The sequence below is a fragment of the Centropristis striata genome, chromosome 1 (genome assembly GCF_030273125.1).
Source record: "Centropristis striata isolate RG_2023a ecotype Rhode Island chromosome 1, C.striata_1.0, whole genome shotgun sequence".
Lineage (NCBI taxonomy): Eukaryota > Metazoa > Chordata > Actinopteri > Perciformes > Serranidae > Centropristis > Centropristis striata.
Window position 1 is genome coordinate 6,980,708 of NC_081517.1, and position 20,734 is coordinate 7,001,441.

Below are 20,734 nucleotides of genomic sequence, written 5' to 3' on the forward strand. Positions count from 1 at the left end.
TCGCAAAGTGAGATCAAATGTTTAGTCAAAGTAAAAGCCAAATATGACATGGTACAAGTAGTTTTATTCAAAGCGTTTATTTAAGTGACATTAAATACTGTATTACAGGGGTCTCAAACTCAAATTACCTGGGGGTCGCTGGAGGCAGTATCAAAATGACCAAAATAAGACACAAAATTCCCCCCAAAAAAGGCACAAAATGACCAAAGAAAACACAGAATTACCAAAAAAGACACAAAATTATTAAAAAAAGACACAAAATGATCAGAAAAGACACATAATTACCAAAAAAGACACAAAATGACCCCCCAAAAAAGATATGACTGTCATTAACTTACATTGTAGCGAAATCCGTGTCAGTTTCATGGAAATTTGAGTGATTCCGTGGCTATTCCACGGATTCCTGTGAGACCAGGTTCAGGCATATATACGTAAACAGCCTTCAAAATAAAAGCACTGTGGTTGTATTTATGTCTAATTTCTGGGTAACCTCACGCGGGCCGGACAAGGACAGTCAACAGGCCGGATGTGGCCCGCGGGCCGCCCAATGCCCAGGTCTGGTCTAATTCCATATCACATTTAAAAATATATCAATATATCGCCCAGCCCTACTATAAGGCAGTCATACATGTTCATAACAGGGTTGTGGGCAACACCAGATTAATTGCAACCAATTCAAGTCTAAAACAGTCAAGTTGGAATCAAGACCAAGTCCAAGGGGCAGACTGAGACCAAGTCAAGTCAGAGTCCAGAGCAAATCAAGTCATGTTCAAGTCCATAATGGACAATAGAGTCTTTCTGATGTTAATATAGTGATCAAGTAGTTCGGATGCACAGAAATAACAACAAGATTGATCAAACTGATCCGATGCATCATGTTGGCAGAATCAGACATTCAGGCAACGTTTCTACAAGTACAACTGATCTCCAACCAGCAGCCAAGAACAGCTTGATCAGCAGCCAAGAAGGAGTCCAAGATGGTTCCAGTCCAACAAGAATAACAAGTACAAAACTAGTCCTGAGACCAGACTCAAGAACTAGAGCCTTGATTTATAATATTTTAGAACAATACATTATAAAGCATGGGTCTCAAACTGGCCAATTGCAGCCCTTGTGACGATATTTTGTGGCCCCCACCTTGATATGGAAGTTTAATGTGAGTTTTATATGAATGGCACTTTACCGTGTTGTGTGTGGAAGGTCCCTTTATTGCTCCAGCTGGAGCTTTGTTTCACTTGTTTATATGACGACGTTAACAAAAAGAAGAAAGGAAAGGCAGCTGCTACCGGACCGTTTATTATCTGCCGTGTTGTTGTTACCGGAAGAAGTGGAAATGTTATGTAATGTTATGTTGTGTCTTTTTTTGGTAATTTTGTGTCTTTTTTTTTGTGGTAATTTTGTGTCCTTTTTTTTTGGTAATTTTGTGTCTATTTTTAAATAATTTTGTGTCTTTTTTGTAATTTTGTGTCTTTTTTAGTAATTTTGTGTCTTTTTTTAGAAATTTGGGTATTTTTTGGGTCTTTGTGTCTTTTTTTGGTCATTTGTGTCCTTTCTGGGGTCATTTTGTGTCTTTTCTTTAGTAATTTTGTGTCTTTCTTTGGTCATTTTGTGTCCTTTTTGAGGTCATTTTGTGTCTTTTTGAAAGTAATTTAGTTTTTTTTCTGTCATTTTGTGTATTTTTTTTTTTTTTTTTGTAATTTTGTGTCTTTTTTTGGTCATTTTGATACTGCCTCCAGCAGCCCCCAGGTAATATGAGTTTGAGACCCCTGTTATAAAGCTTTGTATGGCAACTTATGAGGCAAAGTATCACTTGAAGACTCTTTTTGTCAAGAACTGTAGTGTATTATTATTCTCTCACTGTTTCAATGTTAGATTATATGAATTATAGTCACTGTTCCAATGCATTATGAGGTGAGGCTAATCCTAACCCTTTGATGTATAAGTATGTTTATAATGCATTACAGACTGGGCTTCATAGAAAGTGTTATCCATTTTTATACCCTAACTCAGGTTGTCTCCCAGTTCCAATTACTGAGCCAATACTTGGCATCAAGTGATACATAAAGCAAAGTTATGTAACAGGGATCACTGTGGCACTTAAAATTGAGTTAATTGGGAAAGCCTAATCTAAAAATATGTACACTTTGATTCCCAGCTCACAGAAGCCTCTCTTGATAAAATCAAAAAGATTGGGATGATGAACTTGGCAAAGTTATAGATGACAATGACTGCGATGGTGCACTTAATTGAGTGAATGACACAACGCTGTGTTTCAAGCTCATTCTGATACAATTTAAGGTCATTTATCAAATCTATTTTTCAGAGCTCTAAATAATCTAGCACTGCAGAGACAAGATAATAGATGAGGTGTCATATATCATCAGGCTTCAAATGTAGTGTTGACACAGTGTGCAGAAATGGCAAATTTTTGTGTATTACCACATTGTCAAATAATTAGTAGGAATAGCTCTTGCCTCCTCGTTAGCATGGACGTTAAAGTCGACATTTGCCTCCAAAGCATTTCCATGGCTCATAGATCTCATGGTGTTCTTAAATCTGGACTAAATTAAATACAACTTGAGGGGGCAATCTGGAAAATCTGTTTTGGATCCTGTGATTATTACATATAAACTAAAGATGCTACAGGACTAATGAAGCACACTGTCAATATATCTCAATATATTTCAAATATTTTACAGTGCAGTCAGTTTGTATGTTCCTGTATTTTATATATTTATGTATTTATTCCTCTGGAGTCTCCAGTGGCACCAAATCCAGACTTCTTGATGACATCCAGACTAGAAAACAAAGCAGCGTGGAGCCCTACTGTAAATGTTTCAGTTTGATGATGATATACCAAGTAAAACTGGAGACAAGCTCAAATATATTTAGTATAAAATGATAGAACTGGATGTAACCCTCTCATATGTTAGATTTGCAACCTTTGTTCACATTTGCAACATTTGAAATTCTTTATTGAGCATGATAGTGTTTTGAAAGTAAAAATGACAAAAAAAAGACACAAAATGACCCAAAAAAAGACACAAAATGACCAAAAGACACAAAAAGACACAAAATGACCCAAAAAAAGACACAAAATGACCAAAAGACACAAAATGACCAAAAAATACACAAAATGACCAAAATAAATGACACAAAACGACCAATAGACACAAAAGGCACAAAATGACAAAAAAAGACACAAAATGACCAAAAAAGACACAAAATGACAAAAAAGACACAAAATGGCCAAAAAAAGACACAAAAATTCACAAAATGACTAAAAATGGCCAAAAAATACAAAAAAATTCTTTCAAAGACACGAAAATACATGAAAATGACTAAAATATGGACAAAATAACCCTATAAGTCTTCATAGAGTTAAAAAGTAAAGGTTGGTTATTTGATACTCTTTACTCAGCTCAATAGATCTCTCACACGAGCCAAAACAAACCGTACTAACAGGACAAGTGCACCAGAGTTCATTATAACTAAAGCAAACAAATTTAATTAAAATAGGGATGGGCCGTCATCTACCACTGAGCCCAACATTGTGATTTAATAGCCCCCTATCCCACTCCTCAGTCCTGACCATTCTGTCCTACAACAAAGCCTAACTGCAGTAACTAAATGTTTGGTCGAAACTGAGTTATGACTAAAAATGAACTCCATAATGTCTGTTTTATCTTGTGAAAAGTTTTAGATTTCAATTTTTGCTTTAATTCAGAGAAATAATCATCCAAAAATTGCAGTAAGTACAAAATCCATCTCAAAACCAAAGCAGACCACAGTGAGTTCACTTACCACACTGATACAGTGTAGCCTTGTATTTCTTCATTGTGTTGAATAGTAAAGACAAGAATAACAGACATTCTAAGTTTATTTAATAGGGAAATTATTATCTAGATAGTGATGAAGTCCGGATCAGCAATTAAATATGTTTGCATCTTGCTAATGGGCATGTATTAGTATTATGCATAGGATTTTTATTGAGTCAAATGTAACATTTGCTGAGTTTGATGATTTTTTTGTTAAACTTTATTGAAGGTTTGGACAAATACACTCAACTTCTCATGAAAGCCACAGGTATAAGCTCTCAAATACAAATACTTTTTGAATTTAATTTCTATCTGCTACAGAGGCTGACAAACCTTCTGTTGAATTTCCAGAAAAACTTCAGGTTTTAGGGGGTTCTTTCAAAATCGCCCAGAGGTTTTACAGTCATTTTTTTCCAGGCGTTTTAGGCCTAAATGGGTTAAGGAGTTGCAGTAGTCCACTGGAAGATTACAGAGGTGACCTCCCTAGTGAGGAAAAGGTGGACATACTGTTTTAAAAGGGCCATTGGGACTGTGTTTGTGGCTTAGACAATTTTTAAGGAACAATATTGCAACAATCATTCCCCAGGTTTGTTTAAACAACCAGATTCCAGTCTGTTCCCAGTACATTGTGGTTCATATACACCAAGCCGTTTGCTATCGACATGAATGCCAAGTTGTGATGATAATAATAGACTGTCAGGCTCAGTAGCAGCACAGAAACATGTTCAGCTGCACTTAACTCTAGGGAGTCTTTGGCTATTTTGTCCATGTTTTAATCCTTTACATGTCTTTGTATGTCTTTTTGTGTCATTTTTGGTCATTTTGTGTCTTTTTTTGTCATTTTGTGTCTTTTTTTGTCATTTTGTGCCTTTTTTTTGTTCACAATGTGTCTTTTTTGTCATTTTGTGTCTTTTTGTGTCTTTTTTTAGTCATTTTGTGTCTTTTTGGTCATTTTGTGTCTTCTGTGGGTTTTTTCTGGTCATTCTGTCTTCTCATTTTGTGTTTTTTTTGGTCATTTTGTTTCTTTTTGTGTCTTTTTTTTGGTCACTATGTGTCTTTTTTGGTCATTTTGTGTCTTCTGTGGGTTTTTTTTTTGGTCATTCTGTAGTCTCATTTTGTGTCTTTTTTGGTCATTTTGTTTCTTTTTGTGTCTTTTTTTTGGTCACTATGTCTTTTTTGTCATTTTGTGTCTATTTTTAATTCATTTTGTGTCTTTTTTGGTCATTTTGTGGCTTTTTTAGTCCTTTAGTACAACATAAAATGTGATTTTGAATCTTTTTTTTACTTTCAAAACACTATCATGCTCAATAATTTTTTTTTTAAATGTTGCAAATGTGAACAAAGGTGTCAAATCTAACATATAAGAGGGTTCCATCCAGTTCTATCATTTTATACTAAATATATTTGAGCTTGTCTCCAGTTTTACTTGGTATATCATCATCAAACTGAAACTGGCCTCATGGAGTTTACAGCCAGAACTTTAGAGGTAAATTTACAGTAGGGCTCCACGCTGCTTTGTTTTCTAGTCTGGATGTCATCAACAAGTCTGGATTTGGATCTTTTGGAGACTCCAGAGGGTTAATGAAATGCATGAACATGCGATGTGGTTTCCTCTAAACACCATCAAGCTTTGCATTAACATCTACATTACTCATGGTTGCTGGTATTTAATGTATTCTTGTTTTCCCCACTACCACTTTCTATCCTAGTTAAGACATTCACCACTAATACTCGGAGAGTCAGATAAATTATGCATAGATTTGTCCTGTAATGCTGCTTGTCAAACAGCTGTAGGCTAGTGGTTGATCTGGTTTGGCTCACATGACCGCAGTGATCAGTGTTTTTGGCCAACCCTTGTCTCTCAGCCTAATAGCTATATACACCCTGAGAGCAGTCCTGTGATTGTCAATGAGCACTTCAGCTTCCAAGCACCATGGAATAATTAGCCTGCTTTCCCTGCCTGCCAGACTTGGCAAGATCTCCCTGGTTCCTTTCTCTCGATTTTCATATTTTCTTTTTCTGTAAGTGTGCAGAGAAAAGCAGCATTTAAAAAAAAAAAAAAAGATTTTCTCAAAGTTATTTTAATCTAGGATGGCACACAAAATCGATTACTGTTGTAATTCAACATTCACATGAGGCTCTTTATTACTGGAGTACTGTATCATGAGTGCTTTGATAGGATGTTTCTCTTTATTGGACCCAATTGTGCTTCAAGGAAAAACCACTGCAGTATCCAGAGGAATTAGATCCATACTGGGTGAATCTGCATCGTAGAATTTATGTCCAGTGCTCGGTGTGTTCAAATAATTTGTTATTCTGTCTCTGTGACGCAGGTCACTTTCAAAGGTCACTATCAAATGCATGCGTCTGTGTGTGTGCCCTCTCTATGCATTCATATATTAATCATGCAATATGATTTTGATGCAATCAACATGGTCTCACAGGAATCCGTGAAATAGCCACGGATTTGCTTAACTCAAAATCCGTGGAATAGCCACGGAATCACTCAAATTTCAAGTTAATTTTGCAAGTTAATGACATTCATATCCCGTGGCTATTCCAACATACAAAGTTATTATGTACATTCACTGAGTGAATATTTAGAAAATAAAACATATTTATCGCTAGAAATATGATCAAAATTCATTTTTATGCAGAAACTAAGTCAAAATATTGATTTTTTCACTAAAATGAGAGAACTGTCCGCCATGTTTTTTGTTTTGACCGCCGGGACCTTGAAAGTCACGTGACTTACAAACCAATAGGAAAAAATATCCAAGGAATAGCCACGGGATATGACTGTCATTAACTTGCAAAATTAACTTTAAATTTTAGTGATTCCGTGGCTATTTCACGGATTCCTGTGAGACCATGTTGTGTTTTTGGAATGGTCCAATAAAAAAGTTCTTGTCTGAGAATCGTTGATGCAAAAAACAAGTTTTATTCAACTCTATTGGAGATGGACATTTATTCATATCGTTTTACATATTTCTGATGGATTTCTTCCAGAACTGTTTAAGGAAGATTTCTATCAATTTTACATATAAAAAAGATCCATTTACAAGTCATGAGAATAACTACTAGATCTATGGAACCAGCCTCCCTGCTGTATAAAACCACTTAGGCTATAGCTCTCCTTACATTTTCATCTAAGGGTGCTTTAGAAAACATGAATTGCATAAAATAACCATAAGAATTTTCTTGAATGGTAGGAAAACCCTTGACCCTGGTCTGTTTGCCCTTACATACTAGTATTCCCTGATGCACTGCTAGAAGCTCCTTGTTAACCATTTTCTTCAGAAGAATTTAGACCCATACAATCTCTTTGGAGTGAAATATTTTGTGACAATGGCTGAACAAACGGTGATTGTATATATTGGACCTTGGTCAGTCTGTCTTCAGATTCTTTTGATGTTACAAAAGAGACCTTTTAAAAGTGGAAGAGACTCTCCAACGGAAACGCCAGAGTGTTCATGGTTATTGTCAACATTGTAATATTGTAATGTTTGCATTAGCAACTTTGTAGTGAACTGGTTAGGTCCAACTCTGTCTCATGTATAAACACATTTAGGCTTAAAACGCCTGGAAAAAATGCCTGTAAAACCTCTGGACGATTTTAAAATAAGCCCCTAAAACCTGACGTTTTTATTCAAAAATGTATTTGAGAGCTTATAGCTGTTATATCTGAGCTCCCTCCGCTATAGTCGTCTTCCGCCATAATTTCAAAGTTCTGGAAAAGCCCCATGTTGCATTGCGACACTCCCACATGTATTCTCTTTTTGTGTCTTTTTTGGTCATTTTTAGTCATTTTGTGTCTTTTTTGGTCATTCTGTGTCTTTTTATGGTCGTTTTGTGTCTTTCTTTAGTCATTTTGTGTCCTTATTTTGTCATTTTGTGGGTTTTTTTTGGTCATTTTGTGTCTTTTTTTTTGGTCATTTTGTGTCTTTTTTTAGTCATTTTGTCTTTTTTTATGGTCATTTTGTGTCCTTTTTTTTTGTCATTTTGTCTACTTCTTGGTAATTTTGTGTCGTTTTTTAGTAATTGTGTCTTTTTTGGTCATTTTGTGTCTTTTTGTGCCTTTTTTTGTAATTTTGTGGGTTTTTTTGGTCACTTTGTGTTTTTTTTTAGTCATTTTGTCTTTTTGTGCCTCTTTTAGTGATGATTTCAAAGTTCTGGAAAAGTCCCATGTTGCATTGCGACACTCCCACATGTATTCTGATGCATTTCACTGGCCAAGAGACCGAAAATAGGTGGAAAAAAATACAAATACTACAAAATGACTTTCCCGGCTTTAATGGTAGAATAACGCAACAGCGCCCCAGGTTTTAATGGTATAAATGCAGAAATGCTTTCCCGCCTTAAATGGGTTAACCTTAGCTTTATTGCCGATTGAAATTCAAATGTTTTTGTGTCAGTGTTTGATGATGTCCTTTTTCTGACAGTTATATTTTCAAATGTCTTCATTACTTCATCCACATTTCTCACGTTGGTTTTGTCAGTTATTTCTCACCACATGTGTGCGTTTATGTATAGCTGGGTTTTAATTTACTTCTCATAATCTTTGAGGAAAACATTCTTATTCTCTGTCCAGTTTGGCTTTCTTTTTCTTCCTGTATTCTCTTTGTTGTCCATTTTAGAGAAGCCAGCTAACACTGACAACAACACTGTCAAGAAACATTAAAGGATGGCGATGTGAATGAAGTGTTACCATGGCAACACTACAGAAAAAAAACATAGTTTAAACACTTAGCCAATGGAGACAACCGAAGAGGCTTTTATGCAATGCTCCTAAATGAACCCCTTAGCTTATGGAAATATTTTGCCTATAAGAGACAAACTTAAGTTTGGAACTTGAGGTCGTTTATGCAATCGGGTGCTTGGTTCTGGACTTTTAAAAGACATGGGTGGCATTTTTGGGGGGGTTTGACCCACCAGGAACTCAATGACAAAATATCTCGGCCTCCATTTCAACTTTCTTTTTTAGTCTTTTGTGAGTCTGACAACTTTATGGAAGTGCATTATTGAATTATCTCTTTAAGAAGTGTGAGCAAACATGACCAGACTGCTGTCATGGAGTAGAAGGCTTTGGTGTTTGCCTTAAAAGTTGTGTCACTCAATCTGGGAGTGGCAAAACAGACGCATAACTAGCTAAATTGTTTAAATTTACTGCCCTCACCTTGCCTTACCTTTGATGCGTGTCTCGGAAGTAAGCCCAAGTAATTTGGTGTCAAAGAAATAGCTTGGCGGAGACTGAGAAGCATCTGAATGATTTAGTTTGTGGTGAAATAACAGTTCTGCATTCAAAGATCTGCTTAGCTGCTGATGTAAGCTATTTTTCCCCTCTCCCTCGCCCCCCTTTAATCACTGGATGTAAATCAAACAGAGAAAGAAAGCACTAATTTAAACCTGCTTGAAGAGTTTGGGTCCCCATGGGGACTTAATAAGGTGGAGTGTCTTACTGTGATGAGAGTGTAAAAGCGGATTAATCCCTTTTTTAAAAGATTGTGACATAAAAACCAAAACTTGGAGGCAGATGATTAATAGAGTAGGAAATAAGGGAGTGCTGTTTATTAGCAATGGATGTGCACTGCAGGCTGTAGAAAACCAGAGAGTTAGCCAACTCAACCACACATATTGTACACACACACACACACACACACACATAGCAGTACTTATCATGCCCGAGGTGCGACCTCACCCAGGTGTTTGTCAACAAGCTGTACGTCTCTGTCACTATGATTATAATTTCTTGACGCCTAACTGGATTGATTCATAGAGATGGTGTTTCCTAATTATGCCCAAGGCCATATTTTCTACTGCACTTCTGATTGAATTGAACTTGTTTGGCAACTCGCAAGTACTTGTAGGCCAATGTTTGGACAGACAGAAATGGCTTTCATACTCACATTGTTTTCTAAATGACAACACTGGATTTCAAAGCCATGTAAAATTATCTATTTGATAATGAAAATAAGTAATGTCTAATAATACAGATACGATACTATAAGCTTGGGCTGCACAATTATGGCCAAAATAATAATCATGATTATTTTGATCAATATTGTAATCACGATTATTAATCACGTTAGGGAAAACCTCTGTATTTTTATTGCACTACTTTTAAACAAACAACAGATCGCTAAGTGAACACCTCCTGCAGCAGCAGCACATACACACTGTACTGCTACAGAGATAACTGTTAGCCTATTAGCAATTTGCAGACTGGACGCTAAGGGGTAAACATCCCCTCCGGCTCTGCAGCTGGGAGAGACTGCTGCAGGAGTACTGTGCCGCTTCGAAAAAAGACATTTTCTGGTGTTATTGGAGACTCCAATAACACCAGAAAAAGTTGCTGGATTTTTCGGCAGTCGCTTTTTTGAAAAATAGTCGCTAATGGGGTCTAAAAAGTCGCTAAATATTGCCCTAAATCTAAAGGTCAGTGGTTTCACAACATAAATCCACAGAAACTGCAGCCTTTTTTTTTTTTTTTTACAACCGCAGGCCGTACATGTATGCTATTTTTTAGAACGCGCTGTTGTATTGCAAGCCAACGAGCCGCACTGCGATACCTTCATATGTGCCTTGAAATGCAAGCCATAATACGTGCCTGCATGCCGTAATTTGTGGTACTGACACACAACCTCTTCTGCTGTCTCTGTTGGAGCTTGGACTTGTTGGAATTACATTTGTTTTGCATGTAATAGATCATAAGCCCAAGAATTGGATGAATTGACCTGATGAAAGCACTTGATAACTTGTTTTATCAACAGTTATTGCCTTTTCATCTTCAGGTTAACATCAATGCGTACATCAAGTCATAGAGAGCAAACAAAATTACTTATATTTGTAGGCTAACCCGGAAGTAGCATTACCATGGGGTCTATTGAGAATTCGCCTATGGGTTTTTTGCATTGGATTTTAGATCATGTGGCAAGCTCTGTGGCAAACACGTTTCTGATGCTTACATGTTTTGTTCAGCAGCATAATCTTCACAAATGAACACCACTTTTATGATGTTTGAGGCGTTAATTCAGCTGACAGAAGTAAAAAGTTAATGTTTTGCTATAGCAAAATGTCACATGACATGAAAGTCACATCCGTTATGCTTTAGGAATGACAAGCTAACCGGCGGTTTTGACAAGCTAGCAAATCTGTAGCCTAGTAAAGAGAAAGAGTTCCTGTCAGTGTCTGGTTTGATGATGTTTAATATGCCCGAGAACCACTTTAGTCTCATTTAGCCCCTTGTTAGCAACCGCCTAGTTAAGGACATGTAAAATGTACAATTTTTTACAAGCTTATTTAATGTTTTATTTTGGCTTATATTACGTTATAAAACTTGAACATCTCCTCAGCTTGTGTTAACCAAATACCTCCAGGGCGCTTAAACGCTAACTTACTTCCAGCTTTAAGAACTCATTCTTGTGGCATTGCTGTAAAAAAAAATGCATCCAATGTTGAGATATTTCAGGTCTGAACCAAAATGACGGACTATGGAGCTCCAGAGTGTTCAATATTGTTGTGCAAATCAATTCTGTTGACCTGCTGATGGCAGTAGATGAAAAGTCAGGGGGGTCATCAGATTCTGTCCTTTCCCTTTGGCTTCTGTAGGCTTTTAAATACTTTAGTAGGAAGAGTAGGAAAATTGATAATTGTACATGTCTTGATACTGCAGGTCTGGGACATTGTTTGTTCCAGCTGTTTCAGTACTGCAAATCATGCCGGGGGGCATCAGAAGGGTCAGAAATGTTTAATTCAGCATGTTTTGCAAAATAGCTTTCAATGTCCTTGAATTAAAGTCTGCAGTGAACTCTGACAGCTTAAAATTGATGTCGGCGTCATTTATTTTTATTAACATTTCCAACATGATGGTGTAAACAAAACGAGTCCTGTCATCCCGAGCTCTACAGACACTAGCTGCTAGCGTGACTAAAACTTTGACTGAGGATAGTGCTGATAGCAATGTGATTTTGTGAACTGTGTAGAAACAAATTCTTAAAAATATGCACAAGCCATCAAAGATTATCGGTCTGTTAATGTTATTCATCCACAGCACTACTCTGTACTGACAGACAATACAGACTGTCTTAATGCTATCAGGGAATGGTTGGCAGAAAACTTCTTGCAGCTCAACGCTGAGAAGACAAATTATGTTTTAATGTCCTCTGATGTAGGTGATTGTTCTGTGTTGGTACTTCTTGACCTAAGTTCTGCATTCGACACAGTTGACCATCACATTTTGATCAAGACGTTATGTGACTGTGTTGGCATATCAGGTACTGCATTAGAATGGTTTTCTTCTTATCTTACTGACATAATTTTTACCGTCTCTATTGGTGATTTTGTTTCCGACTCTTCCCCACTGTCCTATTGGGTCCCACAGGGCTCAGTTCTGGGGCCCTTGTTGTTCTCTCTTTACTTTCTGCCCCTAGGACAGATCAAAAACAGTTTTAACATTTCTTATCATTTATATGCGGATGACATCCAACTCTGTTTCTCATTTGAACCCAATTAAGTTTTTAGTTATCTAGACTCTTAGACTGTTTTAATACGATCAGGAAATGGTTGGCAGAGAACTTCTTGCAGACAGAAGTTCTGGTTGTTGCTTCAGTGAAAGTTGTGCCCACAATCCTACAATGTATTGGGCCCCTTTCCTCTGCCCTCTGCCCCCACTTGCGTAACTTAGGGGTAATATTTGATAAATCATCGTCGTTTGACACCCATGTTAAGCAACTGTCTAGTTCCTGCTTTTTTCTACCTGAGAAATATCAGCAAACTGAGAACAGTAGTTTCAAATGCTGAACTTGAGATGATTATATATGCCTTCATCCCATCCCGTATCGACTACTGTAACTCACTTTTCCCCTCACTCAGTATGTCCGCTTTAAACCATCTACAGTCAATTCAAAATGCTGCAGCAAGGCTCCTCACTAGGACAAACAGACGATCTCACATCACCCCCGTCCTCAAATCTCTTCACTGGCTCCCCGTTGCATACAGGATCCAGCTTAAGATTCTCACTCTGACCTACAGAGCTCTGCACGATCTGGCCCCAGCATACAGTAGTGTTCAAAATAATAGCAGTCCAATGTGACTAACCAGATTAATCCAGGTTTTTAGTATATTTTTTATTTCTGCATGGCAAACATGGTGGTGGTCATACAACTAAATATTAGTTTAGTGATTCACAGGATTGCTAAACAAACAAAAAGTTTGTACAAAATAGTTTTGAGTTTGCAAAGTCAACGGCAGACACTGCAATTTTTTTGAACACACCCTTTTCGACTAATTGTCCAATTGCACAGCCTTAAGAGCGTGCATATCACAAATGCTGGGTCTTGTTGGTTTTCTGAGAATCTACTGTCTGTCCCTCCACCCGCCTTAAGACTCGGGGTGATGGAGCCTTTCAATCAATAGCTCCCAAACTCTGGAACACTCTGCCTGCACCCTTACGGTCTGCGATATATGTGCATTCTTTTAAATGTTAATTTAAGACATATCTGTTTAGACAGGGATTTAGTTGACTATACTAGTGGTTCTCAAATGGGAGTATGTGAAGGCACTCCTGGGGGTACGTGGGATTTTAAAATCTACATTTAAAAAGTAGCATCCATGCAAAAATCCTTTAAAAATAATTATTTAATGAATATTTTAGGAAAATATAAGTTTAAGTTCATAAAATGAATTTTGTATTCAGTAGGTTATTCGAGTATATATTCAAGTTTCCCCCATACCAGGATGGTTCGACCCAACCTGTCAATCACCTGGCATCACCTGTCAATCCCTTGAAAACTCAAAGATGGAGTCGTGGTTGAAGTGTAGCAGTTGTAGTTTTGGTCTTGTTGACCAGGTACATACAGTAGTGTTCAATATAATAGCAGTCCAATGTGACTAACCAGATTAATCCAGGTTTTTAGTATATTTTTTATTGCTACATGGCAAACAAGGTACCAGTAGGTGCAGTAGATTCTCAGAAAACCAACAAGACCCAGCATTCGTGATATGCAGCTCTTAAGGCTGTGCAATTGGGCAATTAGTTGAAAGGGGTGTATACACATCTCAAGTTCAGCATTTGAAACTACTTATCTCAGTTTGCTGATATTTTTGCATGATGTAGCATTAAAAAATATACTAAAAACTTAGATTAATCTGGTTAGTCACATTGGACTGCTATTATTTTGAACACTACTGTATAGTCACTATATGTACCTGGTCAACTAGACGCCCAGGCTTTAATTATGTCTTCCTTTTGTATTGTGTTTTTCTGTGTTTGCCCGTATGTTGTTTTATGCCCTTGTAAAGCACTTTGTGTTGTATTTTTCCTGTGAAAAGTGCTTTATAAATAAAATTTACTTACTTACTTACTTACTTACTTACAGCCTTAGTTTGTAAGTAAGAATCTGTAACAGGAGACAGAAAGTTGGACGGGTGTATCCAAAGTTTCTAGAGGTGCAAGGTTGCTGTACTGTCCACTGTACAGGTCTTTTTTGTGCACAATATGTCTCACTGCTCTGTTGCAGTGTATCTGGAGTTGAACTTGCCCCTACAGGCCTTCACACATATCCTGCCACAAGTCTAAGTCTGATGTACTCTTCTCAGGTTTCTACTGTCCCCTTCTGTGGAGAAAAAAGACACAGTGAGTACTGGCCCCCCCTCTGTGAGGGGAAGATAAAGCGTGACTGCTACCTCAGCTGAACTTCGGAGTTTGGAGAGAAGTTTGAAAAATGAATACAATTTCAATGGACACGGGCTCTGAAGTCTACTTTTAGAGGGTCTTTAAATTCTCTTTAAAGGATATTTGTTCCTCTCTTTTGCTTTGCAAAGAGGGTATTTAAAGATACAGCAACTAGACTTGTTCCTTTAAACGCTTACTTACTCTTCTTATCCGGTCTGAATGAGTTATTGTTGCACCTTACAGATAAAACGATGCGTTCCTCTTCGTTCTAATGATTAATTTATGTGGAAGTTGGAACAATGTGTCAAGTGAATCCGCCGCCACGTCTCTGATCCACAACAGTCAAAGAACCCAAATAGCTACATCAAACAGCGATCTCATATGCATGAATTTACACCCTAGTCCCGTTCTTCAAAGCAAGAATATCAACATTATTGAACTATTCGCTATGATCACTGTTTACAAAGCCGGCGGCAGATGAAAGTGGCCTGTGTTCGTATGTGATAGGGAGGAGGAAAGGGAGAGATACGCTGGAGCAGAAAAGAGGAGGGGATAAACAAGCTTTTCTTGGAGAGAAAATAGAAAAATACAAAACAGCGGAAAGAAAAGAGAGACAATCGGAGGAGACACAGAGATACTTTGACTCACTGCAGAAATGCACCACCAGCACCGCCGCCCCACTCTTACACCACCCCTGTAATCATTTTCAACATATTAAATTTGGATTAACAACAATAGCTGAATTACAATACTAGCTGCCAAGGAAATTATTTTCACCTCGCTAATGAAATTCATGAAATAATGCCTGCCGCGATTCCCACCTCAAGGTAGACGCACTGTCTTTCACAGGCACACACACACACACACACACACACACACACACACACACACACACACACACTCACGTGTACATATGAGCCCAAAGGGGTTGATTAGGAAGTAATAATGGAGGTGCTGGTGTGTCATTCATCACTGTATGAAAGCAGAGACGTGTTGCATTGTTTACCTGCAGTGTCTATGATTAAATATGGAAATACAGGTGCAGCTTCTTGGGTGTAAATAGATTACATACAACAATTTGCCATGTTTAGGTTACACACAGGAGACCGCGAGGGAGCCACTGCGATGACACGGTGTTAACAGGAGGGAGACGTACTGTATGAAGTCACTTCTTCAGGTGACTACAGCGAGCTAACAAGTGTGTGTCAGACGTACATGTGATAAAAGAATCAAGAATTTGAGGCTTTCAGTACAAGGCACTCAGGCATAATCCACATTAAATCACATATATTCACACAAATGTAATAAGTTTTATGATGTTTGAGGCGTTATTGCGGCTGACAGAAGTAAAAAGCTAACGTTATGCTATAGCGATCTACACCACGGTCGCATGACATGAACGTCACATCCGTTATGCTTCAGGCACGACAAGCTAGCAAATCTGTAGCCTAGTAAAGAGAAAAAGTTCCTGTCAGTGTCCGGTTTGATGATGTTTAATGTCCCCGACAACCACTTTAGTCTCATTTAGCCCCTTGTTAGCAACCGCCTAGTTAAGGACACGTAAAAACTCCAACATTTTGGGGTTATTTTATGTTATACGACAAAACTTGAACATCCCATAAGCTTGTGTTAACCACAGGCCTTATTTCAGGCATCTAACCAAAATTGAGTTTCAAACTCACTGAGTTTGAGAGGACAGACCCCAGGGCCCTAAAATACTAACTTACTTCCAGGTTTAAGAACTCATGTGGCATTCCTGAAAAAAACAAATGCATCCAATGTTGAGATATTTCAGTAAATAGTAAGTAAGAAATAAGTAAGTAAGTAATAGTTATTGCCCAATCATCTTCAGGTGAACATCAATGGTTACATCAAGTCATAGAGAGCAAACAAAATGACGTTATTTGTAGGCTAACCTGTAGGTAGCATCACTATCGCAGCTCCTTGGGTGTAAATAGATTACATTAATCAATTTGCCATGTTTAGGTTACACACAGGAGCGATGACAGGGTGTTAACAGGAGGAAGACGTACTGTATGAAGTCACTTCTTCAGGTAACTACAAGCTAATAAGTGTGTCAGACGTACATGTGATAAAAGAATCAAGAATCCAGATCCTTTCAATACAAGGCACTCAGGCATAATCCACATTAAATCACATATATCCACACAAACGTAATAAAATCTAATTGAATGAGTCCACAGTGGTGTCTCTCCGTCTCCCTCTCTCCCGGAGACGAGCCCTCGCTTGGCTACCTCGTACTGTGATGTGCTGAATTATTTCATGAACCGCCGGCTTCTCTACGGAGCGGAGCATTCACTGTAATGCTGTGAAGTGTTAGGACACCTCGCCGTACGCACACTCCTCCTGCTCCTGCTCCGCTCTGGCTAAGGGCCCTGTGGGGCCCGCGCCGTGATCGCATGAGACAGCGTGTGGCTGCGTGTGCACACATGCGGTTCCTGGAATATGTATGTGTGCATACTTATCAGATTATGTTTGCGTTTCTCATGCTGGGGATGTTTATATGGAGATGCACGTTCATGCCTGCCGTGTGTGACCTTATATATTTATATATATATATATATATATATATATATATGTGTGTGTGTGTGTGTGTGTGTGTCCAATCACGGTGTGACGGTAATCCTTGTGCATTGGGCAGCCAGCTCCAGTCACGGTCAGTTGAGAGGGACTCTCCCTGATGCCGGTATCCCAGCAGAGGAAGCCTAAATCAGGCTGACACGCTCCTGGCACACCCTGCACCAGCACCAAATTGTTCTTGACAGTATCAAATGCATCCCATTGGGTGTTCGACAGTAGTCCAGTTCCCCTGACCTCTTCCTCTGGTGCAAAGTCTAGGCCAGAGAGACACATTATACTGGACAGAATTATTAATGAAATTGGGTTGGCACAAAGTGTGAATATTTCCCATTTAACCCTTTGATGCACAACATATAAACACCTTCTAATGCACAACATGGGTCAAAAATGACCCGCATTCATTTCCCATGTTATTTTATGCTGTCTGTGTGTTTGAATATATTTTTATTTTTATGACAACATATCATTATATCAATTTTTCCTTTCATACTTTATGAAGAAAAATAGTTTTGTATTATTACATCAAGTTTACACACATGGGTGAAAAATGACCTTGTGCATTAGAAGCATAGTGATACAAAAAGTGATTCACTAAATTAACAATTTGAATATATGTGTAACTATGTTTGTCTTATTTTAAAGGTTTAACTTTAAAATAGTTGTTAGAACCACCAGATATCATTGGAAAATCACATATTTTAACATTTGAGGCTAATTAGAGCCACCGAATAATAATTTCCAATGCAAAAAACACCAATTTAACAAAATAGGATAGTTAATATTTGTTAGATTTTAAATTGGTGATCGGTAAATTAATGACAACATAAACACCTTCTTTTTTTTTTTTAAAGATTATTTTATTGGCATTTTTGTTGCTTTATTGATAGTGAGAGATTGAAAGGGGGTGATAGAGGGGAAGACATGCGGCAAAGGGAGCTCAGGCCGGATTCGAACCCGGCTCCACCGCATACATGGTCAGCACTCTATCGGTGTGAGCCACCGGGACGCCCCACATAAACACCTTCTAATGCACAACATGGGTCATAAATGACCCATGACCTTGTGCAGAAGTGTAGTGATAAAAAATATTTTTTTTATTCAAAAAGTAAGAAATGAAAACAAAAAAATATGATATATGATGATCGAAAACAAGTTATTTGAGGAAAATCTGCAATACTGAATGATGAAATTAATTGAATGTTTTATTACAACAGATAATTATATCAATTTTTCCTTTCATACTTCATGAAGAAAAAATGTTTTTGTATTATTACATCAAGTTTACACACATGGGTCAAAAAGTATCTTGTGCATTAGAAGTGTGGTGATACAAAAAGTGATTCACTAAATTAACAATTTGAGTATATATATATTAAGGTTTAACTTTAAAAGAGTTGTTAGAACCACCAGATCACATTGGAAAATCACATATTTTAACATTTGAGACTTTTTACAGCCACCAAATCATTTCCATTGTAAAAACACCAATTTAACAAAATAGAATAGTTAATATGTGTGTCTTCTTTGTCAGGGTTTAAATTGGTGACAACATATAAACACCTTCTAATGCACAACATGGGTCAAAAATGACCTCGTGCATTAGAAGCGTAGTGATAAAAAAAAAAAAAATATTCAAAAAGTAAGAAATGAAAACAAAAAATGAGGATGTATGATGATCAAATAATAATTTGAGGAAAACCTGGAATACTGAATGATGAAATGAATTTATTGCAAAGATATAGAATATAAAAACTTAGTCGGGTCACTTTAGACCCATGTTGTGCATCAAAGGGTTAAAAAACAAGATAACGGTAATTACTGTTTGACTGAATTGAACCAAAATGAACACAGTCAAAAGGACAAAGAGGAATGGAAGTGGAAGGCAAATGGTAGTTGTGGAGAAACATTCTGTAAAAGAAAAAGAAAGGTTCAGATCTAAAAAAAGGAACTATTGCTTTCTTTTGTACACACTCAAGGAAACAGTGGCAGTTTCAGTCCTTTGTAGTTCCAGTGTGTCTTAGTAAGGACATCTAAGTGAATCAGTTTAAAGCTTTTTAAAATATTTCCGCTGATAGTGGCTCTTCAGGTCTTCACATTCATGGTGCCTGCTACATTCCTGACATACTCTCTCTATTCTACTGAGAGGTTAGTTCTTGATATTTTCTTGCCATATTTTCCTGAATAAAACTAGTCTGCATCACCGGACTCATTTGCAAACACTGGGGACCATTCAGTTCATTTTAGATTTCCAAGGGGTGTTACCTTAGAGCGCTATGGGTGCAAATGGGAAATCAGAATTGGAAATGTAACGGTTCTGATCCTGTCATAGTTTCATAGATCATTCTTCAGATCAGAAAAAATAATAATGGAGATGAATATAACTTTTAAAAAGAATCATTCATCATTTTATAGGGAGTCAGAGTTACTCCATCCACATTAAGTCTATTTATGTAGCATTTAGTGAAGCATTTTCTGCTTGTAAATCATGTTGAATATGTATTTTGAACTTAATAATCACATCTACATTCATTGATCAAGACTCCCAGTCTGTTTGTGCTTCTGTTTCACAATAGATTCCTGTCACTTGTTACAGTGGGCGGGGGTATAGAACTCAATCAATACATACAAACATTGTCCATTTCTTCACAAACAGCTTATAAACAGACCGGGAGCCTTTATTAGGAATGCAACAGTACAGATAACCCACTGTACGGTCCGAAACCTCGGTTTTTGGGGCACGGTTTTGGCACATGTTTTTTGTTTAACTTTTTTTTCTCCCAAAATAATCTCTTTATTTTGCTTGTCAGCAAAAAACGAAATTAGGTAAGAAAGCTTTTAGTTACGCCGTCCCTTTATCATGGAACAATCTGCAAAATTAGTTGAAATTGTCTGAGTTGATCACAATTGGTGAATTTAAATCGATTCTAAAGGATAAAGAAATAATTTCCCTTGGTCGGTGTGACTGCTCCGTATGAGTCTTTACTTGAGGCTCTTTCACTGATGTTGTGATGTCAATATTTGTATTTAATTGTTTATCTTCACTGTGTTTTAAATGTTGTAACTTGTCACTTTTTATGCTGCTTTCTTGGCCAGGTCTCTCTTGTAAAAGAGATTTTTTAATCTCAACAACACTTTTTTACCTGGTTGAATAAAGGGGATATATATACATATATATATATATATATATATATATATATATATATATATATATATATATATAAACAACATATCGCAGTAAATAAATTACAGTATCATTGGTGTACTCTCCTAGCACCACACGATAATTCTACTCCTCAAAGAATTTTCACTAGCACTTATTGATGCACTAATTATTATTGCACTATACCTTGATTGTTTGCTTTTACTCTTCCTGTAAGTCGCTTTGGATAAAAGCGTCTGCTAAATGACTAAATGTAAATGTACTGAATAATAACTCTCCAAAGGCTAAAGAGACACGTATGTCTCCGTCCTCTCGGCAGTCAGCAAGTAAGTAACAACAATGGCGGACTACTTTGGCTCTTTAGAAATGTTCCCTCTGGCTTTGTGAGCTTACATTGGCATCCAAACATAACATGTACATTACATCTGTGCTGCTCATCTTAATTGCTATAGACGGTGATTACATTCTTATTAACACTGAACG